Genomic DNA, 8,111 nt, shown 5'->3' with positions numbered 1-8,111 from the left:
TTGTAAAAATTCGTACCTATCAAATTTGACACATAGACAAGCTAGGTGCTGGAAAGCTGTAGAGACACAATTTTCCAACAGAACAGAGTTTTAGCCACTCAGCATCCATGCATGGATATAGAGTTCCCTATATCTCTTTTTCCTCCATTGCCCACCTTCACAGCACCATAAGTAAGTCTGCCACAGAGTGTTGCTTTCATGACATGGTAAGGGCCATGTCCTGTGCTGCAAGTTTTCACAAGCTGACCCATTCTCATGTCTAAATAGAAGCTTCAGAGAGAATGTCCCTATGGGTGAGGGCTGAAGTACTTGATAAAATATTACCCCTACTGCATCCAGTGCCCGTGGATTAACACAGTAGAGAAGAGCTCACTTTTTCCCTACCCTTTATAAAAACACTTACTAATTGCATATTGGGTAATCTATTGTCTGATCCACTACAACAGGATAATTCTGGATAGATGCAATTAAATGTAAATGTACACGGAGATGCCTTCTCTTCTGATTAAGTTAGTAATCTCTTGGCTTAACTCCTACAGTCCAATTTACCAAGTCTTTCATCACTCTGAAAAGATAGTTCTTTCAGTTCCCAAACGGTATGTATATGGCTTGATTATAACAGGCCCCTGTTATGATTATATGCCTGTGCTGTTCCAGCCCTTTGCTTTTCAGTTCCCTATCTTGTGTCACCACATGACGAACTCTGTGGAATACAATTAACAGCTGCTGTGCTGCTGGCAAGGGTGACATTGCATGCGAGCTGCCTCCCAATTCAAAAGAAAAACCTTAAAAAGATGCTGATTGAAAACCTTCCACCCCCAAAGCTAAGGCATACCATGAAAAGTGGTCCATTGCTTGAAAACAGATCACCTGAACTGTTACAGTAGCTGACCATTAAATCTCTTGAAAACATTTGCTTCAAAAATTATTCCTTAAATGAAAGCCTCTGAGCCTTGATCTCTGTCAGAGGGAGCAGGACCTTCAAAGGACCAAATGTCTGGAAAGAAAAGGTGCCTTTGTAACTTGATACACATGTTGTTGTTAACAGTATTTATTTGTTTTAACAGCTCCTTTATTCCAGTAAGTCCTTCTTATGAAAATAAGTCATTGTGAGATGTCTGTGGGGCATTTCTCAGAAGGGTAAGCTTTAATCTTCCACTTAGTAGTCCTTGGCACTGACTTTTGAATCCCTGTGTTTTTCCTCTGTCTCTAGCCCAGGACTTGAAGACTGTCAACTACATCAGGTCTCAGGATCTGAAGAGGAAGCCTGTGGCTGCTTCACATAAGGGCCAGAACACAGTGCTACCACAGAAGAGCATGAGGGGAGTCTCTGACACCTGCAGTTTCCTCCTCTGAATCCAGTGCCTTCTATGGACTCTGCCTCTTAACCTTAGCCAGAAGCACTGGCTCCACAATGAGCATCTTGTGCTGCCCTTGTACCCAGAGGCCAGACTACCAAGAACCAGAACAAACAGCCCTGGTGTTTCCTGCTGCCTGCTACAGACGAGACTTATCACTACTCACTTTTCTGCTGTAACATCTTGTGAGGCTTGGAAGTGAGCAGTAAGGCTTGGGATTACCCACCATCTAGCTAACAGAACAGCAGTAATGTTAAGAGGATACCATTAGGCTGTGTCCCTTCTCCTCCTTCTGCGGCATCCAACCGCTATTCATTTACAACATGAGTGATATGTATGAATTCTGCACTGCAATTCAGCTTCCTTCCCCCGGCTTCACTAAACTTCCAAATGGCTGGGGACTTTTGTGTGCTTGTTTATCAGAACTCAGGCTCATTGCCTATTTATGCACATATGTGTATTTATGTGTCTGTGCATATGTATGTATGCACGTAAAAATATCTATATATATATGCATGTATAAGTGCATTTAGTGTATTACTAGGGGGAACATGTTTATAACTTCTATATGGGGTTACCCAATCTCTGCATTTTGAACCAGAGCAGAGCCATAGTTCTTGAAGCAGATTTTTGCATTAATGCATGTGACCAGAGTGTGATGGCAAGATATGCCAGCTTTGTCTTAACTTTCTCAACAGAACCTGTTCACAAAACCACTCTACTTAATATTTCAAGAGCTGCATTCAGGCTGGCGTTCATGACTGCACTTGAAGGAAGAGCCTAGAATCATTTAGATTCAAATCTTGGTTCTGTCACTGACTTTTCATTGTGGATTAGAAAAGCCATGTAGTCTCTCTCCCACATCTCCTTACAGACCAGGAAGCAGAACACCACTGTAAGAACACTGACAATGTATTTATTCTAACATCCTCTAGTTCACGGGGATTGATACATAGGCACTTCAATAAAGCACTGAAAATAGTAGACACAAGTTGTTCAGCTGAGCTTTTTTTGGGAAGCTGAAAAACATCAAGCAATTGTGAAGATGTGTTTTTTCCGCAGTTTATTAATTCAAATCACTTGTTTCTATTGCCAGTTCTAATGAACTAGCAAGCTGCCAGGTGCTAATGAGCATACAGTCTGAATAGTAATTCCAGTGCCACTGGCCATGATGATTAGGAACATTACTGAATATAAGTGGTGCTGTCTTGACCCTTCTCTCTGTCTCCAACTTGAATGAGTTCTACCATGCTCCAAAACATTTGTCATCTTCTTTAACTGAAAAGTTTAGAACATTTTGGTGTTTTTTTTCAAAGACAGTACACTGCCACTTCTGAAAGCATCCTAATGTAAGGCAGAAATAGCCAAAAAATTTGTTTCCACCGCCTTAAGTTGCTCAAGGAAGAGCCACCTCATTTTGACTACAGCAGTTCTAATACTGAAGCTAATGAAAGTGGCCACATAAAGATGTGGCTTTGAGCTCTCTCACAGTTGTAAAATTGTGATTATGGTAGTTGGGTTTCTTTATCTTCCCTATCTGACCACCTCCTCATCTACCAATGCTGTGCCTCATCAATTTATATATGAATTTGAGGTGTAGACATTCAGGTCAAAAGAATTTTGATTCAAGGCACTGACTCCAGCTAACAGGGATTTGACTCTTTCTTGTGTGAGAGTTTAACAGAATCATGTTACCAAATAGCACCCTCCTGTTTCAATCCACGGAAACAGGATACTGAAGGGGATAAGCAGGGCGTATTAGCATAGGGTATTCCCTGAGCTAGCAACATTCCACCAACATTTGCATGATCATAGGTGCTAAATAACAAACTGAGATAATACATGATGTGTTGGAATGACAGAAGATAGGCCATACTTTGGAAGAGAAAATGTACTGTACCAGACAGAGCTGTTCTTTGGACTCTAACACACCCTTCACCAGCAACTGCTGATACAGTGAAGCCTTCATCGACCTATCCCGAACATAAGCTTTTAAAATGCCACTCAGCATTGAATGGTGGAGGCATCGTGCCTGTGCTCTGCATGATTCTGTTTAAAAAAGCATTCCGTTCAGAGCAGAAACTTGAAGTTCACAAATTTCATCTGCTTCTTGTAAATAATTCTGCAATGTTAGCCTCTGCCATGTCTTCAGAGGTCTTGCTTTGTTTACACTGAATGTGACAGAGGCCAACAGTTCCTATGAAGCTTAGAGTACAGTAATACATACTTGTAAACTATCAACTTCATTAAAGATAATATTTAGTATTTTCTAAATATCTTCTACAAGCATTTTAGATAATTTAAATATTCAAAGCCAAATTCTTACACGTAGCATCCTGAATCAATGTGAAAGAGAACTTTAAATCATGTTGATGGTTCCCTGAATCCTGGGCTGATGGATTTTTCCTATAGAACAAAACTAAGTATCAGAATAATGCTAAATCTCGCCTGCTGGTAATAGCCACTGACAAACTATGGGGATTTATTGCTTTCTGGGGTACATCACATTTCCTGGAACTGAGATAATTTGGTACAGAGCTTTCCATATTATTTCAGTGCTTTCCAACATAGTTGAAGGTTTGGCTGATCATTTAAAATGCTCTGTAAAAGGAATGTGAAAAGTAACAGTTACCAGGACATCAATACCACATTTTAGCTTGGTAATCTCCATCTTGGTGCTCATCCCCTTACATATCTTCCTGACTGACTATCATTCTGACAAAGGATGCTGTTCACAAAAACTTGTCATTGTCCCTTAAAACCATGTGCAGGATAAAATTTTCACAATAAAGCCCCTGAAAAGAGGATTATGAGCCAGATGATAAACTAGCTCTCCTAGCTGTACCTTCTACTTTGATAGTTAACTCACTTCAACCGTGAGTTTCATGTCACAGGTGTCTAATGACTAATGCTTTGTTTCAAATGGAAATAGAAATCTAGTATGGATTAAGTTCTTACATTTTTTATTTTGATCCATACATCCTCAAAAGCAATACAGATATTTAAGAAAGACCATTTAATTACTCAGATTCTGAATTCTCATGCTGAATTATTGTTCCAGAGTTTGGGGATTCCGGGCTGAGAGAAATGAAACACAATAGAGAAATCACAACTAGTTTATTAATACAGGGAGAATCTAGAGATAATAGAAGATACACTAAAGGATACTGCTGATGTCTGGTTATCTTACCAACCTCAAAGACTATATGATGATGATCAGGAAACCAGCTCTGAGAAACATCACTGCAATGCGAGGTGACAGGTTCAACCTTAGCAGGCATCCCTGCGGAGGCAACGTTGACCTGGGTGTTAGGAGGGTCTGCCTCCCCACATCGCATGAGGCTCGGGCTTTTACACTAAAAGTGGAAAATGCACACTCATTCTGATGTAGGGGAGCAGCCTACACTGGAAGAAGTGTATCCAGCTATGGATTACAAAAAGGGTCCCTGGGGGTTGGGGACTTTTTGGGGATTTCCAAAGCAGGACTTTCCAGATAGGAGTCAAAGCGGGAGTTTTCAAGGAGGAGGCACGACGGACCATTACCTGATGTGTCTTGCAACTGGTATAAGACTCCCTTTTGCAAACAGCGGTGTTAACTCCCCTATTTTCAAGGTTATGTTCCCACAACTGGTGCCAAACAGTACTGTTCTATTTTTGTGTGTTTCACCACGGACCATTATCTAGTGTCACTGACACAAATATGAAAAAAAATAATTGTCTGAGAAGGGTGCGATCTGAAGGAGAGAAAACGTCAATGCTAATGCCTAAACCCAAGACTTGTGTGGTTAGTCAATTTTCTCCAGATGTTGTTACCATTTGCTAAGCTTCACCAAGCACTACTGATCAGTTTATTGAATAAATGTTTCATTAAGGAAGCCAATAAAGCACACAAGTGCCTGTATTTTTAAATTGTGTTCATCAAATCTGAATGAAATTGAGCCTTTTAGCAGATCCCTACAGTCACCATAGGTTTATAAATCACTGTCTGCTGCTCTGCCAGAAAGGATACAGCATTTTTGAGACACTTCTTGCTCTTAACAGTAATAATGCCAGAGTTGTTCCACTATTTCCCTTCCTGCAGGCAAATGTGTGAAGATGGTATGTATGTAGAAACATCTGCCTTACACTTCTGGAGGTAAAATGTAGGTAAAGATTTCACTAGCTTTTACACAAGTCACCAAAAATAATATTTCTATCTGTAGAATTAAAATAATTCTGACAAATAAAACCACTATACTGTAGAGATTACATCTACCTTAACATAGTAGATATAACTGAAGGGCCCGTAAGAGATGTTGTTTGCTGCCTAGGAACACAAGAGGTTCCACTTAAACTTGAGAAGAAACTTCTTCTCAGTGAGGGTGACAGAACACTGGAACAGGCTGCCCAGGGAGGTTGTGGAGTCTCCTTCTCTGGAGACATTCAAAACCCGCCTGGACACGTTCCTGTGTAACCTTATCTAGGTGTTCCTGCTCCAGCAGGGGGATCGGACTAGATGATCTTTTGAGGTCCCTTCCAATCTCTAGCACACTGTGATACTGTGATACTGTGAATAATGGCATTCCTGCACTATGCTTTTTGTGAGCTTTACACAGGAACAGGCAGGAGTGTTGAGTACATTCCTCATGTGACAGAGACCAGCAGGATGTACAGTAAGAATAAGGCTGTCTTGTAGCCTTCCAGGTTCTCTGTGATAAATCTCCATTGTCAAAGATGCTGTCAGAAGTCAGAAACCCCAAAGGAGATAATACAGTGGCTTGCGTGTAGATACGTAGCTATATAATCATAGACAACGTTTTTGAAAAAGAAAGCAAGCATATATTTTTTTGTGTTATAGTCATTAATAGTGTAGTGTAACTATATGCCAATACTACAATAGGCCTAATGCATGCTAATGGAGTGGTCAGGAAAAGACATGGCACTCTGTCAAAGGAGGCCAGAGCTTGATATTGAAAATCCATTTTAAATATTGTATTTAGTATTCATCATCAGAAAAAGATTTAGCAGAAACTGCATCCCAAAGTGGCAATCAAAGTGATTAGAAGTGTGAAAAGATTTCAATTTGAAGGAGGAGAAAAGATTAAGCCTTTTTGACTAGTGGGTAGGTAAGTAATGGGAGACATAAGGGAATCAGAAATTAAAAGCCCAGTCCATCTAAGAGTGGAGTCATTGGGAAGCCTTTCACTAGCTTCAGCAGAGGCTGCAGTAGGTCCTCTGTCAGTTAATCCTGGTTGTTATTTTATGGTGTAGGAAAAGGGAAAATACAAAATGAAATGTACAATGAAACTATATTTCACATGTGAAGTACAGTGTATCTGTTGTACTCCCTACCGCTGGACATTGCCAAGGAACACAAGGAAAACAAGGGTGATATTTACACTTCTCCCAGGTACCAGAGCAGATCCAGGCACTGCTTCTGAGAACGTGCACCCGAATCTTGCAGAGCCAGGAGGAGAAAGTGATGCTCAGGGGTCGATAGAGCTCAAAGGATGAGACTACCTCTCCATGCCATTACAGGGTAGCATGGGGCAGAGCTGAAGAAACATCTTTCCAGCCACCCCTTTTTCCAGAACCAGGGGTTTGCCCAACTCAACAGCTCCCCTGCTGCTGCAAAGGATGTCCCGGCTCTTGTGGAGATACTCAGAAGTTTTTCAGCTTGCCACATGCCGGAAAACGTAGAAGACTTACCATTCCTCATGTTGATCCACTCAGCAGCTTGAGTTCAACAAGAGACATCTTTAGTATGCATACAGGTATCCTGTTAATCGTTTTGAAGTGATTTCTCTAGGGGTAGTCTAGAGGTAAAGAAGTTTAAATGCTTGTCCTAAGTATGTGCCTTCTCCTCTATTAAGTTTCCTCTAGTGCTCTACGTGTGATAATTACTGTTTCTAAACTGCTAATTAAGCTTCTAGAGACGGAGATGCCTGATTATAGTGAGTTTCAAAACACTAGTGCACTGGGAGTGGGATTTTCTCCTTGAACTGTGCCTGAAGATCAGCACTTCAGGGTTGTACACTTAACATAATGTTATCAATCCTGCATGCTTTTCAAAACCATTTTTCAAGAAACACTTCTGATGAGATGATTTTGCCATCATGTGATGCTGATATGGAGTTGGTTATAACGAGTATCATCGTGGCTAGGATTTTAGTGTTAATCTTTTGTTGTTCTTCACTATGAATTAGTCTACCTTTAAAATCTCTTTCTGAGAACATGAAACAGTTTTTGGTCCCTGAAGGCCCTCACCTCACCCCAGCACAACCAGATAATACCACCCTCACGTTGTTCTCCCTCTTTTCAGCCTTCTACAAATGCCCCGCATGATGCTGGGAGCAGCAGAAAGAGGACAGAGTAGGAGACAAGTTGAGAATGCCTTCTTCCAGCAGATTTCTTCATTTTCAGAGCAGACAGTAGAGCCTAAATGATGCGCAAGCCCAGGGCTATGATTCTTCTTCTGGATGCCCTTTTCACACAGGCAGGGGTCTGCCAGGAGCAGGGTGATAACTTGTAACAGAAGCAGCACCACACTGCCCCCAGCTCTCTTACCCTGGCTCACTTGCAGGAGAGGGTTAAAGGCTGAAAACACAGTGCCAGAGGATGAATTTTGTGATTTTCCCCACATATACCTTATTCTCTCCCAAGAAAAAGAAAAATCCACTGGAGTAAGCAGGTAAAACCTTAGATTGATTTTTTTTCATGGATTATTTTCAACATTAATTTGAAGATACATTTCCTCATGTCAGATGGACCTTT

Source organism: Neopsephotus bourkii, unplaced genomic scaffold (genome assembly GCF_033783945.1).
Source record: "Neopsephotus bourkii isolate Nb327-2 ecotype Australia unplaced genomic scaffold, CSIRO-AGI_Nbou_v1 NB_962, whole genome shotgun sequence".
In the NCBI taxonomy this organism is placed as follows: Eukaryota; Metazoa; Chordata; class Aves; order Psittaciformes; family Psittacidae; genus Neopsephotus; species Neopsephotus bourkii.
The sequence above is the reverse complement of the archived record's forward strand: the minus strand, read 5'-3'. Positions refer to the sequence as shown.